Here is a 25,212-nt window from a genome sequence, read left to right on the forward strand (position 1 = left end):
AAAAGAAAATAGAAAGATGAATTCTCAAACTCCTTTTAATTATGAACAGGGTAAATGTTTGATCTTACCACCTTCATGCTTGCAACAAACCCAGCAAACCACCAGGCACATCCGATTTTTGTAAAAACATGCAACAGTTTTCTGTTTTAAGACAGAACCACACTCTTCTCCTTACACACTCCTAATTTATTCCTTAAATCACATAGATTACACTGCACCAGAAGACTTTTTTCTTTTCTTTTGAAGGGTTGCAGTCTCTTGGGGCAATCTCTCATGGCCGACATGGCAACAGTCCTCCAAGCATATATTTTTAATTGTGCATTCATTCTGATTTGTGCTCAGGATGATATCAGGGCAGTTATATACTGTAGAATCCTGCATTGAATACTCGACATACTGCTTTGTTTCCAATCAATGTACATCCCGATACTTCCTGCAGAAATCCTGTAACTTTTTATACCACAATTGTGCTAAGGTTTTGTCCCGCTTTTGGTTCTGTATATTGGAACAGCATCCCTGCAGAGAGCAAAAATGTAATAACATTGGGGCAGCATTGCAGAAGTGAAATGATGTGTTGGCGGTCCTGTATAAATCCATCACTAATGCGCTGATATGGCATCAATGAAATGTTGCAGAATACACCTGGGAGTGAGAAACTAGTCTATAAGGGCTCTCTGTCTACCACGCTTCTACCATCTCCTTTGCTTTTGGCATGGGCAAATATTACATTTTGTGGTGTTGTGCTGGCATAGCTATTGGCACAGCTCAATCTTAAGTGTTTGCATACTAAAATCTGATTTGCAGCAGCAAATCTTGATGAGCATGCTGTTAGATAGGTTGGTAAATGAAACAGGAAATAAGGCTTAATAAATTGAATCAGTTCCACCCACCCTACAGCCTCCTTATTTCTTCTCAAAGAAAATCTTCAGAGTCCTTTTTATATCTTAGATTATTTCTTGATGATATTGAAACTCTTAAGGCCATGCCAGCATGAATAATCAAAAATAAGGCACTGTTATAGAGCAGTGTGGGATGACTCAGCAGCAGTCCTATATTGCAAGGGCAGTTACTTGGAATCTGTCCCAGTTATAGATGCTAAAGCATTTCCATGTAATATCTAATTCCCATAATTTGTCATTTCCTTCCGAAGTCCTTTCAGGCACTACCTTGAATCAAATTAATATTCAGAACACAGGCTGCAATTCAGCGGCATGCAGATTGCATGTTTCCAGAGAACCTCTGCATCATGCATTTGGTACTCTAAGCACAGTGATGTGAAGAAAATGTTTTACTGGAATTTCTTGTTCCTCTGCACCTGCTGATTTCACCCCATTTTCACCACCACTGTTATTTACTTCCCCTGGTGTAAATCTGTCCACAATTTCCACCTTTCTTTTCAGCGCGATTCAAATTAATAGCCAAAGTGGTACTGCCAAGAGTGCGAACAGCTGTAGACGAGAGAGTTGGTAGGCATTTTATTGTTCTGACAGAATCTGCTCTGCTCTTCAAAATATTACATTGAAATATTGTAAATCATTTAAAAAACAGCAACAGGTAAAAGGTATCCCATCGTATACATCTTGATTATTACCCCTTCCCTCAAATTTCTCAAAATTCTTTCTGCCTATTATGTCTGTATCATCATTGTCATCATAAGGCCTGACACAGGCCTGGGGAATCCCAGACTAGGGACCTGAATGCAGCCCCCACCCCATCCTTTATTTCTGGTCCTTTAATCTCTCTCCAGGCCATACATGCACCACTTTGGTCCACACTTCTCTCAGGTGCTTTTGCCTGGCTGGAATGTGTCTTTGAACTGTACTAAGGCCACTTTACTTGATGTCATGTGCTGGCTGGACGCAGAGGAGTAGTGGGAGGCACTACCTGGGGAAACCCCAAGTAAAGAAGGCTCAGAGCGAGCGAAGAAGGTGGCGACACAATGATGCATGGTCAGAGGGAGAAGAGAGAGCAGACTAGGGGGTGGAGGTGTTAGAAGCTGATGAGGTAACAGGCTTTAGTGAGACGGAAGAATCTGTGGTAGATAGCAGTCCAGAACTGGAGGCAGAAGGGGAGGCTAGAGAGGAAGAGGACTAAGAGATAGCAATGAGTCCGGCTGGTGAGGAAGCCAGGCTGACTCCCCTCCTGCAGTGACCAGCTCCCTTCCCTGAATGTATATGTTGTGGTGGGAGGGGGAGAGGATGTTGAAAAGTTCTGGGTGGGCGTGGGTTTCAACATTCAGTGAGGTTGCAACAGGATAAACAGAGACTTGTACATTCATTTCAAAATGGGATCTGGTATCACCTGAGTTAGTACAGTTTTGTTATAGCCGAGCCATTTCTTTGTTAGGGAGATTGGTTGATATTTTTCCAATGGGACCTAATGATTGGGAAATATTCTGAAGATCAAGAATTAGCTATCACAACTTTGAAAAAGTGATGCCTACCTGCTGCCAGCGGAGCAGCTGACATAAGGGTGGGCAGATGCAGTTAGGAAACAAACCAGCTTGGAACAGAGACAAGGAAAGACAGAAGCAAAGAGAGACATCAACTGAAGACTAAGCACATTTTGGAAGTCATCTCTTGCTGAAGAGCTGCAGGTCTGCTGCTTATTGGGCTTGCTTCCACTTATGCTCTGTTTGTATATTCACAAATAAATATACTAATATGAAATATTGTACAGATTCAGGCCCCAGCCTTTTTTATCAGGCTTTAAAAAGTTGTAATATTGGCTTGGAAAACTGACACCTTATTAATGTTATTTGGCATTTGAAGGGTTATAACTTAGTGGTAGAGCATACGCTTTGCATGCAAAAGGTCTCGGGTTCAATTCCCAGCATCTCCAGCTAGAACTGGGAGAGAACCCTGTCTGAAATCCTGGAGAGTTGCTGCCAGTCAGTGTAGATGGTACTGAGCTAGATGGGCCAATGGTCTGACTTAGTATAAGGCAGCATCCTATGCTCCTCGTAATTTGCTTTTAGGTATGTATGTTTTGTTTTTTTGTTTGCTGTAACCTTGTGACAAACGGCAAGATATAAAAATGTAAAAATTATAAGTCCCCTGTGCTCTTTTCCAATGAAAGCTAACCTAGGCAATAGAAAGCTAACCTAGGTAGTATTGCCCCTGGAATTTCTTGCCACTGGTGAAGTGTGCATCTATACATTCAGATCTGCGCATTGCTCATGTGTGCATAATTATTTGATTTTAAAGTAAATTCTGGAGTTCTTTTAGAAATATTAAGCAGAACACAAGCAAACAAGCATCACTTGGAAAACATCAGGAAACCAAGGCTTACAAATGTTGGATTATGTGTGGAAAGAAAAGTGAACACTTTTAGCTGATGCTCACAAAGCAGGCCCACTGGTAATTCTGGGAACAAAACATAGTGTCTGGACAAACACTGCCATAAAAAGTACTAATGGATTGGAAAGCACAGGGATTTCATTTTGGCAGGCTTTCAAGGTTTAGCTCAGCATCCCAGGCTTATGTGGAACTACCGGTTTCTTTTTGTAGCTGCTTTGACATGTGGTTACATTAAATAGACTCTGTAGCACTTTCCGTCCTTGGAATAGGTTCCAATTGAAGTACATTCTACGTTGCTTTTAGTAAACCAAGACCAGTATTGATGTCTTCTGCTGCCATTGTTGTCATGCAAAATAAATATGGAAGAAGGATGATGAGATGCATCCATCCTATCTAATTAGAATAGGAGGCAAAGGCTCCCCAGCACAGACACCACTCTTAAAGACACTCTGACACCCAAAACTGATGGCACCAGCAATGGTACTGGCCTGCTACTGTGATCCAGCAGAGTTGCTGTCTGTCAAGAGACTGCCAATGTGCAGTCAGGGCATGTTCATTACAGTGCAGGTCACATGAGTCACTTGAATGTCATCACCGAATCACAATTTGCCAGCTCATTCTTTTGCCTTGGCTCAGCTAACAAATCTAAAGTACACAAGATTCTTGCAGCACTGTGTTTCCTGTAGAATGTAGACACATGCCATTTTTAGGTGTACAGCTAATGGCTTTTCAAATATTGTTTCAAGGCACAAAGTACGGATGTGACGAAAATCTGTTTGCAAACATATGTATCATAAAGACACACTAACTGGAAAGCTGTAGTTGGTTGCAGCCCTCTCTTGGCTATACATGCAGCAGCAAATATGTCTGGCAACATGAGAAATGGACTTCAGTTTCAATATTAATAATCCCAGTGAAAATTCTACCACACCTAGTTTTATGTGTTCCTGACTGATTTTCATCTGAGTCAAGCCCACACTTTTCCTGGACTGTTCCAAAACTCTTGCAACTATCCTGAGAGTTTCTCCTTAAATTTCCAGAGACGTCAGAACAACATTGCTGTCAAGATGCAATAGGCACCCACTATCTGCACTTTTCAGAAACAATGGAAGACACTGTTGTTCTGATAAGCCTTCCTAGCTGGCCGAATACCTCTCTAGCATAGGTGTCCATTTTGGATTGATTTTTAACTCCTCTCATTGTTTTTGTACTGTTTTGTAACTGGCTTTTAAATTGTTTTTATTATATGTTATAAATCAACTTGGAACATATGTGGAAGGTAAGATATTTCCTTTTATTCAGGCTTTTGGCAGTTAAATTAAAATCTACTGTGGTGTTCATAATAATGTTTCAGGGTACGTTCCTCTTAAGGAAAGAACAAAGGCTTAAGAATTCCGGTTATTTATATTTATTTATTTATTAACTACTTAGATTTCCAACCTAGTTTGGGTATTGCGTTAGAGTTACTGGTTCCTGCCCCTCCTGTCCAAATTTATTATATAATGCAGGAAAATTGTGTGACTTGAAAGAAGAAGATTTGGTTTCTGTGCTCAACCTGCTTACAATTTAAAATAGCAGCTTTGGCTTCTTGAATATATTTGTTTAGAAAACATTTGCACTCAAAATCTTCTGGGGATTATCTGCCCTGCAATGCAATGCAGGTGGGCCAGCTGCAGAGCATTAAAAAGCGGAGCACAGATGGGAGGTCTGGCCTCAAAAGGAAGTGGGGAGGGGAGGTAATACCATTTGGGTGGGGATAATCCTGGGTTTAGAAGGTGAGACAGGGTAGGGTTGGTTGGGCAACACAGTGGAAGGTTAGCTAATTACTCAAGCTTTTGGCTGAATTCCTCGAAAATAGCTTACAGTCTTTTGCGTGTTAAGTGTAGTTTCAAAAGTGCGGCGTTGAAATTACTGTCATTTTCTAACTTTAGATACTGGGTGTCCAAAAACAGTAAACAAAGTGTATTTTCACCACCACAACAGCATATCATAGACGTATTTATTCCTAACCTCCCTTTTTTTCTTTTTTCTTCTGGATGGAAAAACATCACTGAATTATTTCTTTCCCTGCAAGGGAAGCTTTGCAGCTAACCACTCCCATAAGTAGTCAAAAGTTTCAAAAGAAGAGCATTTGTGTGTGAAAAGAATACAGTACTGGATACCTTTAGTGTTTGCAGTAGTATTTGTTTAATTCATAAACATGGTGCTACTTTGCAAAGAAGTCTTCCCCTTCTACGCTATACAGACCTGCCCTTGAAACATATTTTGGGACCGGGTCAAATACATGTTGGAAATGTAAAGAAAAAGAAGGGACTTTTTATCATATGTGGTGGGAATGTAGAGAAGTTAAAAAAAAAAGGGAAATGATATATAATGAATTGAAGAAAAATTTTAAAATGACATTTGTTAAAAAAAACCAGAAGCATTTTTGTTAGGGATTGTAGGACAAGACCTGCCAAGGAAAACAAAGAATTTATTCATGTATGCAACAACAGCGGTAAGAGTCTTGATAGCACAAGGATGGAAGAATGAGGAAACCTCAACAAAAGAACAGTGGCAAGAGAAATTGATGAGCTATACAGAACTGGCTAAACTGACATACAAACTACGAGATAAGGACAACTGTGACTTTAAAGAAGAATGGGAAATTTTCACATGTTATTACTTAAAAAGACAACAAAATGAATTGGACTCCTTGGCAGGTTTTGAATAAACATACACAGATTTATCGATTGATAACATGGTAGACAGATAATGTGAGGATTTGTATAATTTTATAACATGCAGAGAATAATATGGGCTGAGAAATCAGAGAGAGGAGCTAAGGGAAGTCTCGGGGGGAGGGAGGGTTTGAGGGGGGCTGAAATAATCAATATGATATGTTTTGATATGTTATGTTGAAATTGCTAATAAAAACATTGGGGGGGGGGAGAAACATACTTTGGGAAACTGTAGATATAACTGTATAGAAATTGCCTTAGACTAAGTTGTACGCTGAGTGGCATTGGATCTTCAGGTTTTCAGATGGGAATCTTTCTGAGCCCCAGTTGGAAAGGTCAGGGGCTGAACTTTGGACCTTTTGCACACAAAGTATGCACTCTACCCCTGAGCTGCAGACCTTCCAAAGTATACACTGAACATGCATACAAACTGTATGCACGCTTTTTCATAAGTTGTGCATCAGGAAGAGGGTCCAGTGCAATCTCCTACACATGCTCAGTATCTCTTCCCAGTGGGATCATAGAAACTGCTTTATTCTGAATAAGACATTCTGTTCATCTAGTTCAATATTGTCTACACTGACTGGCAGTGATTCTCTAGGATTTCAAACAGGGGTCTCTTCCCAGCCATACCTGAAGAAGTTGAGGAGTTATGCTGGGACCTTTTGCATGCAAAGCACTGAGTCACAGCCCTTCTTTTGGATGTGTGGCAGATGTCACAGTCCTAATATAGTTCCATCGATTAGTTAATCCATGCAAGTAAAGAGGCAGAAAGGGGCTGAATAAGGATTATGAAGCTGTATTGACATTACCTGTGTTTGTGTAATGGAGTCTTCAGTGGTTTCACTAAAAGATATGTTTCATTCTGTTCATATGTTTACGTATTCTGTGAAGACATTCAGCAAACAATATAAAAGCTTTAACACACCTACAGTTCCTCTTTACTTCAATTTTGAACGCTGTGAATGTCCAGCACTCATAAAAAACCTATTCTAATGGGATTTGGTTTAAAACCAACACACCTCCCATTCAAAATAAAGAGCACATATAATCCTTTGCATTGTTGTGCTTCTCTCTCTTACATGCAAAATACAATATAAATCATCGTTTTGCATGAACAAATATATGCATGGCTTTATGGAATGAATATTATGGTCTCATTGCTCTGCTGCAGGTTGTTCTGCTGCTGCTGCTGCTGCTGCTGCTGCACTACCCATGACTAAACCTTGGTTTGGCTTAGTGTTACATCCAAACATGTGTTTGTGGTTTGTCTCCACCAGACAAAATGCAAGAGGTAAGCAAAGAACAAGCTTTGGTTATGGCTCATGGTTTGTCTGGAACAAGACTAACCACAAACCTGGGTTCAGGCATAACACTAAGCCAAACCATGGTTTAGTCACAGATAGTGCAGCAGCACCAAGGGAGGAGTGCTACATACACAGTCTATGTGAAAACCCACACATAGTTTGGCTTAATGTGATGAGGAAACCAGATCAATGTATGACATCAGCAAAACAGTTTAGACAAAGAGACCTGAATTAGTTTACTATAGTAGATAAAATAGTCTAGATAAAGTAGCCATACTTGTTCTGATCAATGTATGCCGTAATGTTTGTAGAGCTGTGAATAGTATTCAATTAGTAGGAGTGAGATTGGGCAACAAACATCTAGTCAAGCAAGAATAGTGTTCATTCCAAAAACCTTTCTTCAACAGTGAACTCAACTTTTCCCATTCAGGAATTGCAGTTATGTAAACAGCTGCAGCACTGAATTTCCTGTCATGTTTCTCTTGCTGGCACAGGAGCCACATTAGCTAGGGAGTTGGCAACTATAGGTAATATGCATCTAGCCACTTTCTCCATCTTATACCTTCATATGTATGCCTGTATCCATGATTATAGACACCCAAAATTCTGAAATAAAAACTTTTAAAAAACATTTGTTATCATTTTCAAATAGTAAACATACAATGTAATCTAGAGAAGAAATCACACTTTCACAATCATTATGTGTATCCGTATTTTCTAAATAAGAAGTTGCAATTCTCAAAGTGGTTTAACAATCAGTCCCTCTTCCTAGGGAGCTCTAGGAATTACAGGTGAGTGAGGGGAATAGGGATGCCTCCAAAATTCTCAGCACCCTTACCAACTGTAGTTCCCAGGATTCTTTGGGGGAAGCCATGACTGCTAAATTGGCATAATGGTGCTTTAAATGTCTGGTGCAAATGTAGCTTCAGTATTTCGATGGAGTCAGTTGCAGCAGAAACTGTGCAGGAATCTGGGCAATCTCAGGCAAAATTTATTGAACTGAGTTCTCTAATGTGCATATTTTGTTGTGTTTCCCCTGGTGACAGCCACAAATTTAGAATATGTAGCATTTATTATTATGGAAGTGGAGATCTGTTAACTATCTGTATGACATGCAGGTAATTATTAAAGGGAACCGAAAAAGGTGGAAATTCTGCTGATGCTGATCTCACATCCTTCTATTCTGCGAATTTTATAGTGAAGAACGGGTTCAACTTATTTTGCCGCTTTTATCAAAATTTATACCCCTAGAACATTATTTGGAATCCTCCCCCGAAATTCTACGAAAATACCTTCTGGAAGATTCCTCAAGCTCAATATCATATGAGGTGGCCAAATTTTGCACTTTAGTAATCAGGAAGCGTAAATTTCTTCTGTTGAATGGCACACTGCGAAGTTCCCTTGTGTAATCTTTTTTTTTTCCTTCTGATGTTGTTGTTGATTTCTTTTTGTTTGATCTTGTGGTGTTCAGTGTCACTGGCTTTTGCCGCAATAAAACTTGGTCTGGTTCACAGGAAGAGAGCCCAGAAGTCACATATTCAGTCACCAGATATTGCACTGCCATGATAGATATTTGACGAAGAATGATCTATGCTACAATTCAATCCTAAACTGAAGGCTCATATTATTAGATCCGCACTTCTGAAGCCCACCCCATATAGCTGTGTTAACTGATCTTTTAATCTTTCTTCTAAATTTTTATTCACCCATTATCTATCCTTAATTAAGTATTCTATGTATATGTTTAAATCTACGTTTGGTTCTAGCTCCTATTTATTTAATAATTATTCGCCTGGATTCATACTGTTATGCTATTTATGTATATGTTTTGTCTATGCTGGTCTATGACCGTAATAAAGTACTTGACTTGATGCTGATCTCATGATTCTTCATTTCAAGCCACCAGATAAAAGCAGAGGTGGAGGGAGCAAAATGGGTGTTCTGTGTGGTTTGTGGAGATTGTATTATTAGAATGCTGGGGTGAGGATTAGTTTCACATACTGAATTGCGCAGTTCCTGTATGGTCTTTGCTCTCTGACTCATTACCTTCCTTCAAAGTCGAGAGGTAATATCTCCTTACTTGACAAGCCTGTTATAAAGACAAAAGTCCATTAATGACGGAGGTGCTCAGGTGAGAGTTTGCTTTAAAATTTAACTATTTGGTGGGAAAAGTTGATGTAAAGCAGAGGTAGAACACAGAAGTCACATTCTACTGGTTAATAGACAAAGAAAAACTGCTCAAATAAGTATACAGCAAGAGTGTAAAAATGGTCTAAACAAAGACTCCTGACAACAGTGCAGCCAGTTTAAGGGACACAATTTTTCATCTCTTTCCTTCCGAACTTTGGTGCGTCTCCTGGATTCTAGCCACAATGCTTACTTAAAGAACTGCCTGGCATCTTTCTGGAAATCATCACAACTTTAATGCACGAGCTAGGCTGTGTCCATTTATAGTAATACCATCTCCAATAATACCACTGCTGATCTCATGAAAGAAATGCCGCAATGAAAAAGAAAATTGAGTTTGCTTCAGCTCAGATGAACAGAAAAGTTTGCCCTGGGAAGGATTTTTTTAAGAAAAGAAAAAACAAATAGAAAAGAGGAGACTGGGATCAAATTTCCCCATCGAAAAGCAAATGCACTACTGATAGGCTTTTGTTGAGAATAGAATTTTTCTTACATATTTAGAAATAAAAGCTCTTAATGTGTGGTGGTTTTTCTTATTCTACAGAATTTGTTTTATTTATTTAGTAAATTATGTACACTTCATCTGAGGATCACAGGGCAGTTTACAATATAAAAACATAAATATACATAATATAGTAACAAACAAAAAGAGTAATGCAACCCTTCCCAGCCATTGTACAGCATATCACACTGAAATAATATGAAAAGGGTTGCATCTAATATTATAGTCATGCTGTTTGGCCTGAAAATCCTTAAATCACAAAACAAGCGTTGTTTCTGAGCTAACTGATCTGTTGTCAACTGTTGTTTGAAATATATAGTGGAATTTGCTGATCAACTGTATGTGATCAGTTAGTGAAATAATCTCAGTTTGGGAGGGAGAAATTAAAATTATCATACTATAAAGTTATACCTTTCAATGCCTTATAAACCATTAAATGACAAAACAGGTTATATTATAAGCAAGTTTTGTCATGTGACCGTAAAAAGTTATATCTATAACTATAAAAAACAATTCAAGGACCGCTGACTTACAGAAACATCCCCATGATGTATGTGGAATATTGACTACATAATTTTGGCTCCACATAGGTGTTGGTAACTTTATAAATTTATTAGCAGGGCTTTTAGCACAGGCCTGCTCTTGGGCTTTTCCTAAGGGGGAAGGTGAATTGTGCTTAAAAAGGCAATGTAGCGTTAATTCACTGTGACCAAAGCCAACCCAAGAACTGTTTATCTCACACCAGCTCATATGAAGTAATTTGAATTTAAAGCTAAATATTGCTGTTGCTTAATATTGAGCAGGGCATAAAATGGCCAGAAGTGACAACAACAATTTCATTAACATTCTGTGCGAAGAACATAATAGCTTGGCTGTTTTGATCAACATGAACCTGTTGTCCAAAAAACAAAACAAAAAACCCAGGGTGACTTATGGTATTTATTTTGTTCTTATTTCCTACTCCGTCCCAGATTCTCAGGATGGCATCCTGATGATCTCATGTACCATCCAAACAACTTTGTTGAAGCAAAGATTGCAGGTGGCCATTCACTGAGTAACAGGAATTTGGAAATCCATACTGTACACTCCTAGCCACTACATCTGGATAATGTACTCCAGATAAATGGGGCACACTTAATTCAAACTTCTCCTCACTCTCCTCGCAGCCTTTTCCCTTTAACGCTGTTGTCGCCAGCATTGCTCTTCTGCCACACAGGCAAAATGGCTGGCCTGGGAGAAGGGGCTGAGGTAAATCTGTCACCGTTGCTAAGCAACCGCAAGGCACACTTCCTAGGCACTGCCAAGCTGGCTGTTCAATGCTAGGCCTACCAAGCCACGCGGAAAATGGGGCAGCCATTCTTGTCTCCAGGACTACCACCACTTGTAGGAGTTTTCTGAGGTAAAATTTCCCCTTGACCACAGGTATTTATATAATATCCTGACCTCAAAGCTTTCAAACCTAAGCATGGCATTCTTATTTCCTTCCAGGTTTAGGCCCTTGGTAGAGAAGACATACTTCTGGTGGGACCACCGGTTGTTAGTAAACATCAGCCGCGCAGAATTGAAGTTCTTTGCGCAGCTTCCGCAAGGTGAACATTTTTACCTGTGAAATATTGCCAAATGTATTTCCATTCACAGATAATACAGTTGGTCCTCGTTACGCTTCTCCTTCTGCTGCCCAGTGACATTTGTACAGTTGCAATCACATCCCCCCTTTCTGTGTAAAGTCGCCACCGTTTTCTCACTAGCCTTGCTCCTCTGGCTTTAATAACATTTGGCAAAGATGCTTAGCATGGTGCGGAGACAAAAGTGGTGGAAATAGCTTTATGAATTGCTTCTGGTCTGCATATCCGGCTACTGTCAAGGCCCAGGACTAGTTCTGATTCATTTCATTTGTTTTTATTTTTCAAAATGACATTCTTATGTATGTATCTTTTCTCCTGATCGTGTTGAAAATGTCTTACTAGGACTCTTAATACATGTGCTGTCCGATATTAGGCCTGCTTACTTGGAATTAACCTCCATTGCTCAATGGGGCTTACTCCCAGGTAACAACACAGTCCTATCTATGCCTACTCTGAAGGAAGTCTTAGGCCTCATCTGCATTGTACACTCAAAGCAGTTTCATGCTGCTTTAGAAAAGTCACAGCTTCTCTTCCCTCCAAAGTATCCTGGGAACTGTAGTTTGGTAAAGGTGCTGAAAGTTGTTAGAAGGCGCCTATTCCTCTCTCAGAACTACAACTCTTAAGAGTGGTTGTCAAATTTTCCCTTTTCTTGTGAGGAATCCTATTCGGAATAAGGGAATTTCCCTTTATAAAAAGGGAAATGTTGACAGCTTGTCAGCTCCTCTTCCTAAGGAACTCTGGGAATTGTAGTTTTGTGGGGGGAATGTGTGTCTCCTTACAACTCTTGCCACTGTTAACCAACTACAGCTCCCAGGATTGGGGGTGGAAAGGAAGCCATGGCTGCTCTAAATGCATAGTGCGGATGGCACCCTATTGAAGTCAGTGGGATTTACTCCCAGGCAAGTCGAATTAGAATGGCAACCTGAGCATGCCTAGGGATTCTAGCCTTGGTTTATTTCCAATTAAGTAACTTCAAGCATCACTGCTGTAACTTGTACTTTGCTCTCTGGATACATGATGGTCTGGGAAACCTGAACTAATTTAGTGCAGGTTGATCAGTGCTCTCTTACTTGAAGGCTAGGTGGCCTTTTTAAGTCACTGTCTTTAACCCTTCAGCTAAATTGCTGGCAGTCACCCAAGTACATTTCTGGGCAGGGCTGCCAACTTGAATAAAATATTGGAGGGGCAGGTAAGCCCCACCCTGCATAATTGTTCACATGACGCTACGTGCACATACTATTTGAATGCCAATGCCCATCAACTTGGGGGGGGGGCAAATATTTTACTGGGATGGGGCAGCGAAGGAACCTCGGTCCCTAGGAGTTGGCTCTTATGTTTGCAGTGGGTGGGGAAAGTTTGAAGGACGACAGCTGATATGAAAAGTGCACCACGGAGGCATAAGAAACCATGAAAGAGGATCCTTGAAACGCTGAAAAGAGCAGCAGCAGTTAGAACGATCGGATTCTGCCCTTGTTTGATCCTAAAGGGAGTTCCTTCTTTTGAAGAACGGTTTAAGGTAGCCTGAAGATCAGGAGCAGGATTATCCACACAGGAGCTGGCTCGTTTCCTTGCAGAATCTGCTCCCCAACTCTCTCCACTCTCTTAATTGCAACGCGAGTTCAGTGCATGCACCAACCCGTGCCTTGATCCCTGTAGCAGATCCCTCCTATCCCCACCTTTAGTGACAGACTGTGGAGCAGGGCTTCCCACCCCGCTCAATTAATTTTTTCCCCTCCCCTCATTTTATTTTTATTTCCCTTCCTCGGTCTCAACCGGTTTTTCTAGCCCAGCCTTCTTCGCATAGGAGCAGGGCTAGGCTGACTCACTGTTTGGAAATGGAGTGGGCGTGTGTGTGAATGTAAGAGAATGAATGATGTCAGGCGAGGCTGTGGCAGGGAGGCAGGGAGAGGGAGGGGACGAGCGGAGAGCATGAAACTGGCTGTAAACACAGCGGCGCCTCCAGAAGCAGCCACGGCCCCGCCAGTCCAGCCTGCCTCGAGGCTCCGTCTCCCAGGAGCCGCCCTCGCGCAGAGGAAACCTCTCCAGCTGTTGCACTGCCGAGGTAACGGTGCGTATGGCATTCGCGTATAGAGGCTGGGATTAAATAAAGAAGAAGAAGGGGGGGGGGGGGGAGAGAGAGCTGCCTGCAAGGGAAAAGGAAACTTTCTTCTAGCTGTTTCTTCTTGCGGCTCCTAGCCCAGTGGTGGGAGTGCCTGCCTCTAGTTCTGGCCAGAAGGAACTGCAAATGCCAAGGAGCTTGATTGGAGGCTATGCAGGAGACTTTCCTGCTGAGTGCTGGAACGCAGAACTAGTTTGGAGGCTGTTCCCCTCTCCAAATTAAGTAGGTAAGTTCAAGAGCTGGTGCGTCAGCCAAGGGGTTACTTGTGTATATTGGAAGGAACGAAAACTCCATGGTGCCCCCCCACCTAGAAAAATCTAATGGGGGGATGGGGGAGGTTTGTGGTGCCAAATGTGTGAATGAATCTAACCCAATACTGCTTTTTCTTAAAATGCTTTATATTGCTTCCGAAACTTCTTTATCTCCACCAAAACCTTTTTTATTTTTCTATCTGCTTGACTCCAGGTTTTAATAGGGCAGTCCTTTGCATGTCTGTTCACCAGTAAATCCCACTGAGTTCAATTGGGCTTACTCCCAGGGTAGTGCAGCTTGCATCCAAAGCAGAAGGACGTTTCTGGGGACTTAAATAAAAGTTGACTGTATAAGATGGTTTGTTGTAAATATGAAACAAACTGACAAAACATTTCTGGCTCAATTTCATTGCCGTAAAATACATGTATTGTGAAAACTTCAAATGTAGGTAAACTTTTCTTTAGCGAATCACAATTGCATAGAAGTAGTTTTGAACTTGGTGATGCCCCACGGGTTTTGACTGAGCTTTATTAGAAATGTGTAGAAATGTTCTGTAATTCAGTTTATCTTAAATAGATTTTTAGAGACTTTGGAATAATGTGTTTTTTTTAATGGTAAGGTTGCTTGTACACATCACATTGTTATACTACATGGTTTATTATCTAAAAGCAGTGGTTAGACCACTACTGTATGAAATGCAGTTTGGGATGGATTCAGACTCAATCTTGCATAGAATAGAGGCAGAACAATTTGAATCCTCTTTATCTAAGGCTGGGGGTGTTTAATTGGGTGGAGGTGTACCTCTCCTAGCCGCTGTTAGCCAGTTACCTGTGCATCACTCTGCTGGAGTGGAGCTTCCCCACTTCTGTCTGCTGAATGTGATATTTCAGGGGCAGGGCTGAGCCAGCCTTGGATCTGTTGGATCCAGAGCTGGCCCTGCATCTGTGTGACAGCGTTGCGTGCAATTTGGATCTGATTGCTGTACCAGGTCCAGGCCAGTGTTGTGGTCCATCTTCCACCTCAACTACCATGCATAGCAGGGCTGCAATGTAGTTGAGCCCACTGCTCTGTAAAATCCAACCAGGGGTGGAAGGAGTTTACCTTGTGCCATAAGGTTGTTGTGTCCAAATGAAGTTTCATTTAATTTAATGGGTTTATGCTAAGCATGATTGAGCCTGGCTCCCATTATTGTTTTAAAACATTTTTTTTTCGGCTTGCAAACAAAACAAAGTGTTTTCCATATTCCCATTCTTTTGCTTAGTAAGATTACATTTGGTAAGTCTGTTTCATGGGTGTAGAAAGTCTTGTTAATAAAAGATAAATGTCTCCCCCCCCCCCACAAAAAAGTGGCCTCATAGTCTTTCTGTCAGCTGTGTAGTGGGTATTATAAGCACAAATGTTTGCAAATAACTGCTTAAAGTTACAGTACTTGTATTCTTGAGTATTTCGCTTGAGGGATATGGTATAGAGATAGCAGCAGGTTTTTAGATATAGGTTTTAAATCTAGAACTTATTTGGAAGTGAAGGGTATTGACAACAGTAGGCCTGTCTTTAAAGTAAACAAATTTAGTATTGAGGTGTATTACTTTTTAAGGTAGTTTCCATCTGGTTGCAACCCAAAGCCATTCAATCCTGAGTAATCTTATAGATTACTCTGTAATGTTTGGAGGATTACACATAGCTACTGAATGAGGAAGACTAGGCAGGAAAAGAAGACAATCTATAACTAGCAAATATGTGACCTGTTACTTTGATGAGTTTACAGTTGTCAGTCTGTTCCCAGAAGACTTCTTTCTTTCTTTCTTTCTTTCTTTCTTTCTTTCTTTCTTTCTTTCTTTCAATCAGTCATTGAAAGTACACTCCTGCCTGCCACATTCTTGAATCAGGCTGAGAAATCAGTCTCTCTCTGACCGTAAAAGTCTTTATGATCAGTTCACAAACTTCATTTAAATAAATTAAAGTATCATAAGAATCCTAATTATACTTTGATTGCTTTGTTTTGTATTCCAGCCTATAATCCCTTGAGCACTTGATACTGAAAGATTTTTGCAACTCTTCAACATACGTATTCTTAATCAACATTTCTCATCATTATACATCATTTGGGGTTTAAACTTTTAATGGCCACATATTGAAATCTCTCATTTCCTTCAGATTATATGTATATCATGTGAAACTGTTGCATGTAGTAATTTGCATCCAAAGAACCATGAGCAAAAGTCAATTAGCTACTAGCAGTTCTCCACGAATGCTTGTCCAAGCTACTAGCAGTTCTCCACGAATGCTTGTCCATTTAGTGCTACAATAGGTAGATTCCTCTCAAGCTTCAGCAAGTAACAGAACATCTTTGAGTTTATAATAATGTGAGCAGAAGAAACTTTCTGCATCCAACTCAATGTTTTCTGGATTCTTAACTATAGTAGAAAATTGGAAACTGCATGTTTGTTTTCCATTCACATAATTAATTATATTAATATTTGAACAAAATTAAGAAAGCAGATATCTAACAAGCATTTCTTTTCAACGTATTTAATCCTATTAAAACACAAGCATGTCTATAGTTAAATCTTGAAAGAGGAAAGCATGATAGTTTGCATACTTCATTATAAAAGGTAAAGGGTAAAGGGACCCCTGACCATTAGGTCCAGTTGTGGCTGACTCTGGGGTTGCGGCGCTCATCTCGCTTTATTGGCCGAGGGAGCCAGTGTACAGCTTCCAGGTCATGTGGCCAGCATGACTAAGCCGCTTCTGGCGAACCAGAGCAGCGCACAGAAATGCCGTTTACCTTCCTGCCGGAGTGGTACCTATATATCTACAAGCACTTTGACGTGCTTTCGAACTGCTAGGTTGGCAGGAGCAGGGACTGAGTAACGGGAGCTCACCCCGTCGCAGGGATTCGAACTGTCGACCTTCTGATCGGCAAGCCCTAGGCTCTGTGGTTTGACCTACAGCACCACCCGCGTCCCATACTTCATTATGGATGGGATATAATTTGCACTCTAAGCCATTTTTTAACTGCAGTTATTTCCTTAGGGAGGTATCTTGAAGCATAAAACAGTTGAGAATTTTGGTTTACATTTTTAGTAACTGTTACGTTTATATTAAAGTTTGTGACTGCAGTGGTTGCTAGCTTTAGGGTCTCTTTTTCTGTAAATAAATCTTAAGACCCCAGTTCCATCTACAGTCAAGGTTGTTTTATGGAACAGCATGCATCTTCTAGTTTAAGAATTGCCATGTAGGTGTTTGCCTCTCATTCCCTTCTCCTTACAATACTCTCCTTGATTTTGATTCAGTTTCTGTATTGGGCAAAAAAAAGAGCACAGCTACATCCATTTTCACATTGCAAAACAAGGATCAGTTTGTGTATATGAAATTGTAACATGAGAAGCAGCCCTTAATGGCTGTAACCACTGAGAATAATCATATTTACAAAAATGGGAGTACTTTGGAGTAAGTGGTTTGAAGACTGCAGCCAAGTAGACACTTTAATGTTCTAGGGCTGCCATCACCAACTGCTCAAAAAGAATGTGAGCAGAAAACCACCTTTGCCAACTTGTGCATTCCTCTATTGGTGTCCTCTGCATGTTTGCAATCTATGTTACAAAGGGATGTATATTAATGGACTTTGCTTGTCAACAGGATTGAATGTGGACTTTCCCTTTTCTATGATTTACTCTAGTTTATGAATTATATTTTTATAGGCTATTATTTTTTATTTACCGTATTTTTTGCTCTATAAGACTCACTTTTTCCCTCCTAAAAAGTAAGGGGAAATGTGTGTGCGTCTTATGGAGCGAATGCAGGCTGTGCAGCTATCCCAGAAGCCAGAACAGCAAGAGGGATTGCTGCTTTCACTGTGCAGCGATCTCTCTTGCTGTTCTGGCTTCTGAGATTCAGAATATTTTTTTCTTGCTTTCCTCCTCCAAAAACTAGGTGCGTCTTGTGGTCTGGTGCGTCTTTTAGAGCGAAAAATATGGTAATTTGTTTTATTTGCAAAATATTTATGGTAAGTATTAGCTTGTCTAATTTGCATTTAGGTAAGATAGTCTTTACACAATATTTTTAGCACTATATAAATGTGGGTACCATAACACTTCATTTTAATATGGATACAGAACAGCTATATGCCAAGCAGATGCTGGAAGAATTGCTCTTAACAGAGACATTGCTGTCTTTGCAGATCTCAGCCTGTTAGGAGGCTTATTGTACCATGGACACTACTGTCCCAGATTATTCCAAAGGGCATTGAGAATCACAGACAGTACTGTCCCAGCAGATGCTGTGAGATTTATTTAGGAACTAAAACAGGCATTGATGGGAAAGTTTCTGCAAGACAGATGAACTACTGTTTCCTCAGATGTGCATCTGCTCAGAGAACTGTTTAACTATACTGGCCATGAGCTGAAACTTGGGCAAAGTCAGTGCCATTGACCTTGGTGGGATCTGCTTTTGAGTAAATATGCATAGGATTGGGCTGGTAATAATAAAATAAACAATTTATTATTATTATTATTATTATTATTATTATTATTATTATTATTATTATTATTCCATCCATCTGACTGGGTTGCCTTAACTACTCTGGGCGGCTTCCAACAACTTAAAACACAGTAAGACATCAAATATTAAAAACTTCCCTATACAGTGGTACCTCTGATTATGAACTTAATTCGTTCCAAAGGTCCGTTCTTAACCTGAAACCGTTCTTAACTTCAGGTACCACTTTAGCTAATGGGGCCTTCCGCTGCCGCTGCACTGCCAGCACGCGATTTCTGTTCTCATCCTGAGGTAACGTTCTTAACCCAAGATACTACTTCCAGGTTAGCGGAGTCTGTAACCCGAAGTGTTTGTAACCCAAGATACCACTGTAAAGGGCTGCCTTCAGATTTCTTCTAAAAGTCAGATAGTTGTTTATTTCCTTGACGTCTGATGGGACGGCATTCCACGGGGAGAGTGTGACTACCGAGAAGGCAGCAGTCCTATACAGTCGTACCTTGGTTTAAGAACAGCTTAGTTTATGAACAACTTCGATTAAGAACACTGCAAACCCAGAAGTAGGTGTTTCGGTTTGTGAACTTTGCCTTGGAAGCAGAACATGTTCCACTTCCTGTTGAGTGTAAATTGAGTCCCCCACAGCTATGGGAAAGCATGCCTTGGTTTAAGAACGCTTTGGTTTAATAATGGACTTCCGGAATGGATTAAGTTCGTAAACCTAGGTACCACATTTGGGAGTAAGGCCCATTCAACTTTATGGGACTTATTCCCATATACAGGATTGAGCTACACTGCAGTTCAACTTATTTGAAAGTACATTCCAATTGAAATCAGTTGGATTTACCGGTTCATCTGATCTATGTAAAATATTTGGCTTTTGAAAATGTAATTGTACCGTCTTGCTATTTTTTGCACATTTCCCAGTTAAGTAGAGAAACATAAAATAAAACATGGATTGTAAGATAGTAAAAATACATGTTTCTTGGTTAATGTGTATACTATGGTTATCCTGTTCAGAAAAACTGGGAGAGAAAAACCGAACAGATAATTGGCTGAACATGTGCCAACACTCTGGTTTTGTTTCTTCCTGTCACAGCACAAAGGGTGAGAACAGTTGAATAGCTGCTCATTCATGGTAAATTGTGGTTAATAGCTTATCTTTGCATGCAAGAGTGGTTAATGACTGCATAGATATGTGGCATCATACTGCATAACCGATGCTGCCTGAATGAAGGCAATAACATGGAGAGAAGTGCATGGTAGCAGTTATTGCTATAGAATTTTTGTTTTCAAGTTTAGTTGTTCTGTATATAGTCATTTTTTTTAATTTAAAAAACTTAATTTAGGTGAACCACCCATACTTTATTAGTTGTCCAAGATTACAAGGCCTATTATCGCACACTTCTGGGCTTTTTATTTCAAGTTTTTAATGGTAGTTAACTTTTTGGAATGCGCATTGCTGTGGGTAGTATATATTATATGTCAGTAGGTACTAGACAGACGATAAAAGTGATTTGGTGCCAGTGCAAAGGACTCTGTCTTTCTCTTTAAACAAAACCAGGGGAATGCCAGTTATTCTGAGTCACTGAAATCGTAGTAAAATTATATGGAAATACTGTATGTTAGACACATACAGAACAGAGGTGAAGGGACTGTAACAGAAGACTAGTAAGAAAGGTCACAGTGTGGGTTAGCTAATAAACTTTAGTTCAGATAAAGTATATAGTATAGAGCGGGGTCAGCAATGTTTTCTGAGGCCAGTCCGGTCCACTCCCTGGCATACCTCTTGGTGGGCCAGAGCGTGCGTGCCCACCTGTGCTCTCAAGCTATTTCCGGCACTCTTCTGGGTTGGAAGAGTGCCAGAAATAGTGTGTGTGCAGCTGAGTGGGAGGAGGCAGGCAGACCCCTCAGAGGCCTCAAGGAGCACCCTGCCCTGGCTGGCCCCGCCCATATGGACAGCTGGCCCCGCCCCGGGTGCAGGGCATGCGTGTTGCCCCAGGTGCCTGATCAGCTTACTCTGCCACTGTCTCACACAGGTACAATCCTATGCTCACATAGATTTGTACAGTACACTAAATCTGCTGCTGTTTAGGCCCGGTTCCACTTCATGGCTGCTTTGAAAATAGGAATTGTAAAAGGAAATGTTACCTCCATATGTTGTGAAGGGAGGTATACAAATTTAATAAATCATAATAAAGTAATAATTATACTGTCCATGGCTGTTCATCCAAGCATGGAGATCCATGCACGTCACAATATCTTTGAGCAAATCGTAGATGAATGTGGATGATACATCTTCTGAGGAATTGCATACATGTTAAACAATTATTGTGTCCTAATCTTAAATATAATAGACAGAAAAGCGTTCAACAGTGTTATAAGTTTGTGGCTAGGCAATACTATCCTAAAATATCTGGATGCAGTAAAGGATTAGAATTTAAGCCACCCCTATATTCCAAGGTCTAGTGGGGGCTGGAGTTTAAACCAGTTTTTCTGTGTCCAGGAAACAGCCTGGCAAGAAAACCATCAAGAAATATTAACTGGAATGGTTGGGCCTTTTAGGAAGCCCATTAACAGAGACTCTCTGGGTCAGAGAGAAACTGGGAAAGCTTCTCCATGAGATGAGAAAGTTAACAAAAAAAAAAAAGGCCAGAGTTTTAGGAGGGAAGGGCAAAATTGCAGTGGGAGATGAGGTAATCAAATTGGAAAAAGTCTCTTTTGCAAGCTGGAGGGGGGTGTGCAGAGCATGATGTGGGCAGTCTGTTTTATGCTGCAGAGAAGATCAGACATGATGTTTGGGGTCTCTTGGAATCCAATGCTGCAGCAATAGGAGGAACAAGACCCTCTTGGGGTGTGAATTCTCTGCCCTCCCTCCATCTAGGTCCAGGTTGTATACATGTGTAAATAAATCATATATCATAAAGACATCACAGTCTCCACTGTGTCTCTTTGTTCCAAAAGGAAACGCAGAGCCTGGTAAGCGTGCTGGTACTTCTAGAATCTCGCACTGCTCAGAGATTGGGTTGCCTTGTAACAATATGAAGTGGGGGAGATATGGAAGAAATCACAGGGGGGAAATGGGTATCATTGAATTATTATCCAAAAATAAAAATTAAAAATTGGCAAGATGTTGTTGGACAGACAAAACATTTCCCCCCAAGGAACAATAATCTGGATTAGTGAAATCCATTTTTTCAAGATAGCTATATTTTCCGATCAGTATTCTTAACTTGTAGTCCTGTAGATTACCCCTATTTGTTTTGTTGTAGTGCAGCCTGAGGTTGTTTCATGAGGCCAATAGTCTTATGCTTAGATGCTCTTTATTATGTCAGCTGTGGATCATAACAAATAGGCTTAATCAGTATTGGACTGTTGTTTGTTATGTGAGCGTCCCTAGGTTTAGAAGTAAGTCTTATTGACCGAGGAAATAATGTTTCTGTTTCTTGTCATTAAATCTAAGTTTGCTTAGTCTCTATGGATATTGTCAGTAATTGTGGTTCATCCTCCTTTAGCCTGTGGGAACAGGCCAAATGCCCTTCTCATTCAGCAGTCTTCTCTCACATTGGCCAAACAGATGCCCTTGGGTAGATGCCCAGAAGCAGAACCAGAGCTCAACAGCACCCTCCTCACCTGCAACTCCCAACAACAGCCACACAGAGGTGCCTCAAATAGGGAAGGTAGAACCTCAGGCTTCATCACAAACATTAATATGCTGTGCTACAAGTATCACTGTGGTGTAGTGTTGGACTAGGACTGGAGAGATCAGGTGACCTAGGGGAAAATGTATCTCAGCCTACCATTACAGGATTATTGTGAGGATAAATTGAAGATACGGAGAACCATGTATGCCCTTTTGTGCGCTTTTTAGAGGAAAGCTGGGATACAAATATAAATAAACAAACTATTGTTTGTTGGGAATGAGCTTCAGACTCATACCCCACCCCTTTTTGTGTGGCATTGGAATGAGTTTCGAAACTTCTGCTTCTGTTTTTCTTTAAATATAGCCTGTTGTGTCATCTGGTTAATATTAACTTCTTTCAGAGAAATGACAGTTAACATTAACCACAGTTAGACAGTTGACAAGAAGCTAGGTAAGCAGAAACCTCCAAACTCCTCACAACTGCACTAGAGCAAAGAGGGTAAGTAGATTGTGAGCCTGAGGTTCACCTGGGCTTTTTTGTGTCAAACTAAAAATATAGTTTAGTGTGATGCTTGAACACAGCCAATAAAATAAAATGTTTTGAGCATTTTTAGTAAAGTGAGAATTGAGTGTTGGAGCAATGTTGTGGTGTAAGGAGAGTCTGATTGTTGAGTGACTGTGTATGTGGAGGTTGTGTATTTAGAATTGGGTAGTGTGAATCTGTATGTAAGTGATTTTGTTGACCGTATTATTATTTTTAAAGTTCATGAGATTGTTTAGATGCTATATACTTGTGCAGCATTTTTATGTATGTTCTGTCAATAGAGCCAGCCCACCCATGAGGCAGGGTGGTCTCAGGTGGCAGAAAGCATAAGTGGCAACATCACCACTGGAATGTGCCTCTTGGTGAGAGGAACGCTTTCTGGCGTGCAGCATTCTTATCTTCCCCAGCCCTGGGGCAGAACAGACAAGCAGCAAGACCTTGACCTTGCAGAACACCCTCCACAGTTCTGTTTTGTTGACGGAGGGTGTTCTAACAGTGGGGCAAACAGGCTTACACATGACAGTTAATTACACATGCTGATCTAGCTAGGGATGTAGATGGCATCCTGCTTCCATATGCATAGTGCCTTTAATTAAGATGGGGAAAATACATTGTTTCTGTATTATGGTGGTAATACCATATTATAAATGTTATAGTGGGTCAAAGTTCTTCATCCACAGTTCCTTTTCGCCTTTATCTTTATTTAAACACCAGTCCACAATTACACAACATTATTTGTGATTGTTTTCTGCTTTAGTACTCTGATTGTATGCATGCCTGTATGAAAGCCAGGCATGGCATCTAGCATCACTTGGACATGTGCGAATCCACAATTTTAGCCTGTGCTTTGTTTTTTAAAGACTGATTTTTTAAAATAAACCCCCCCCCCCTGCTATCTTAGATATAGCTGTCAAGGAGTAATAGGGCTGAAATGGTCGTTTAAAAATCCAGCAAAACTGACAATAGTTGTGGCCCAGGACATGCCTCTTCCTCATCATGAAATGCTTTTCTAATATACTGACTGGCCTTTTGATGTTCCTTTCTATGATAATGAGGTAATTACAATTTTACTTTTTTTAAAAAAATGTAGTTGCTAATAATTCCAGAAAGCAGCTAGATCACAGTTGTCTGTTTTTCTGTCAGGCAAGTGATAGTGATTCTCGATTATAGAGATAAATGGGTTAGGATTGTCTAATGTTGCTTCTGAATAACCGGGACCTCACTGATGTATGTTGCAATCATTTTACTGGTGAATAATAGTGTTAATGTGCCAGTTACTATGGTAAAAGGTAAAGGACCCCTGGATGGTTTAGTCCAGTCAAAGGCAACTATGACACATAATATAACATATTTCAGTGTGAGTTTTTAACTGTGTTAATAGAAACCTCTTTAACTTAGACTTTTTTGGGTAAAGCCAGACTGTCAAATGAGTATCATGCACACCTTTATTTGTGCTCGTATTTACATTGGTCTAGCTATGGCGGTTGGGACCATTTTGGTGTTAAAAAGCCGCCCATCCCAACTTCAGTGGGCCAACAGCAGAAAATAAGAGGCTGGCTATAATAAATTATATATAAAGTCCTGATACCTTACTGTTTGCTGTGCACCAATTGCTGAAACCTTTGATCACTAGTGTTGTATGACTGATGCTTCAAGGAAGTGTTTTTGGTAACATTATTCACATAAATGGGAACTAGTAGGTGAAGTGCCATAGCTCTGTGATAGAGCATATACTTGGAAGGCATAAAATCTTCATTCAATCCCTGGTACTTCCAGTTAGAATGATCATGGGTAGCAGGAGGTGGGCACTGCTGTCTGAGACCATAGAGAGCTGGTGTCAGTCAAAGTTGACACTGGTTGCATTTAGGTATCATGCTGAACCATAGTTTATCTTGATGAGAATGACCCTAGATGATCCTTAAATTCCAGGGCTTTCTAACTCCCTCTCCTCTTCCAGTGTGACTACAATGAAGTGATTGGAAGCTTTCATTTAGCAGTTTAGCATTACATCTGACTCCTAAATTGTGGTTAATTTTGACTGTGGTTTGTTTGAAACAAGGCAACTTCATAAACCACAGTTTGAAGTTAGCTTAATTTAAACAAACCATAGTTTAGATTTTAACCACAACATTTCAAACAGCATTCTTTCCCAGCCCTGCATAGATATGCTAGAAATTGAACCTTGAATCTTCTATATGCAAAGCATGTGGTAATTTTCTATTTCATACATTGGATCTTATCCTTCCTACAAGAAACTTAGGGGAATTCTAGTGTCCTAGCAACTTTATGAAATGGGTTTGGCTGAGAAAAAGTAACTTGATCTAGGAGCACTTACCCCTGGGTTTTTTAGAGGCTGACAGCAAGAAAATATTGCTTTGAAGTGTTCAAGGAAAAAGCTAAGGGGATCAATGAGAAGCAAAGTATTTATTTCACATAGTTGATACTACAGTTGAAAACATATTGATGGAAAACATCATTACTAACAGACCATTAAAATGAAACATTGACTAACATAAGAAAGAA

At 40.3% G+C, this 25,212-nt stretch overlaps 1 protein-coding gene and 1 long non-coding RNA gene across 9 annotated transcripts in view; one reads left to right on the top strand and one right to left on the bottom strand.

Moving 5' to 3' along the window:
• On the bottom strand, positions 1 to 25,167 carry LOC309377811. 5 transcript variants are annotated; one of them, XR_014171668.1, is made up of 4 exons: positions 25,025 to 25,167; positions 9,328 to 9,415; positions 6,832 to 6,905; positions 1 to 1,448 (listed from the first exon to the last, which is right to left on the bottom strand). It is a non-coding gene; the product is annotated as an uncharacterized lncRNA (long non-coding RNA). The 5 variants fall into 5 exon arrangements; XR_014171669.1 differs by lacking the exon at positions 25,025 to 25,167 and adding an exon at positions 11,619 to 12,693; XR_014171670.1 differs by lacking the exon at positions 25,025 to 25,167 and adding an exon at positions 11,459 to 11,586.
• SGMS2 (sphingomyelin synthase 2) overlaps positions 11,383 to 25,212 on the top strand; it is a 29,862-nt gene continuing 16,032 nt past the window's right edge. The window contains exons 1-2 of one of the 4 annotated variants that reach the window (XM_081925234.1): positions 11,383 to 11,414; positions 11,504 to 11,604. The gene's annotated coding sequence lies outside the window, so the exon portion shown is untranslated. Of the gene's footprint in view, positions 11,415 to 11,503; positions 11,605 to 13,543; positions 13,709 to 13,836; positions 13,986 to 25,212 lie in introns of those variants that run through there. The other 3 variants (XM_081925236.1, XM_081925233.1, XM_081925235.1) reach the window with 3 other exon arrangements.

The sequence above is a fragment of the Podarcis melisellensis genome (assembly GCF_964234715.1).
Source record: "Podarcis melisellensis genome assembly, chromosome: 9".
Taxonomy (NCBI): Eukaryota; Metazoa; Chordata; class Lepidosauria; order Squamata; family Lacertidae; genus Podarcis; species Podarcis melisellensis.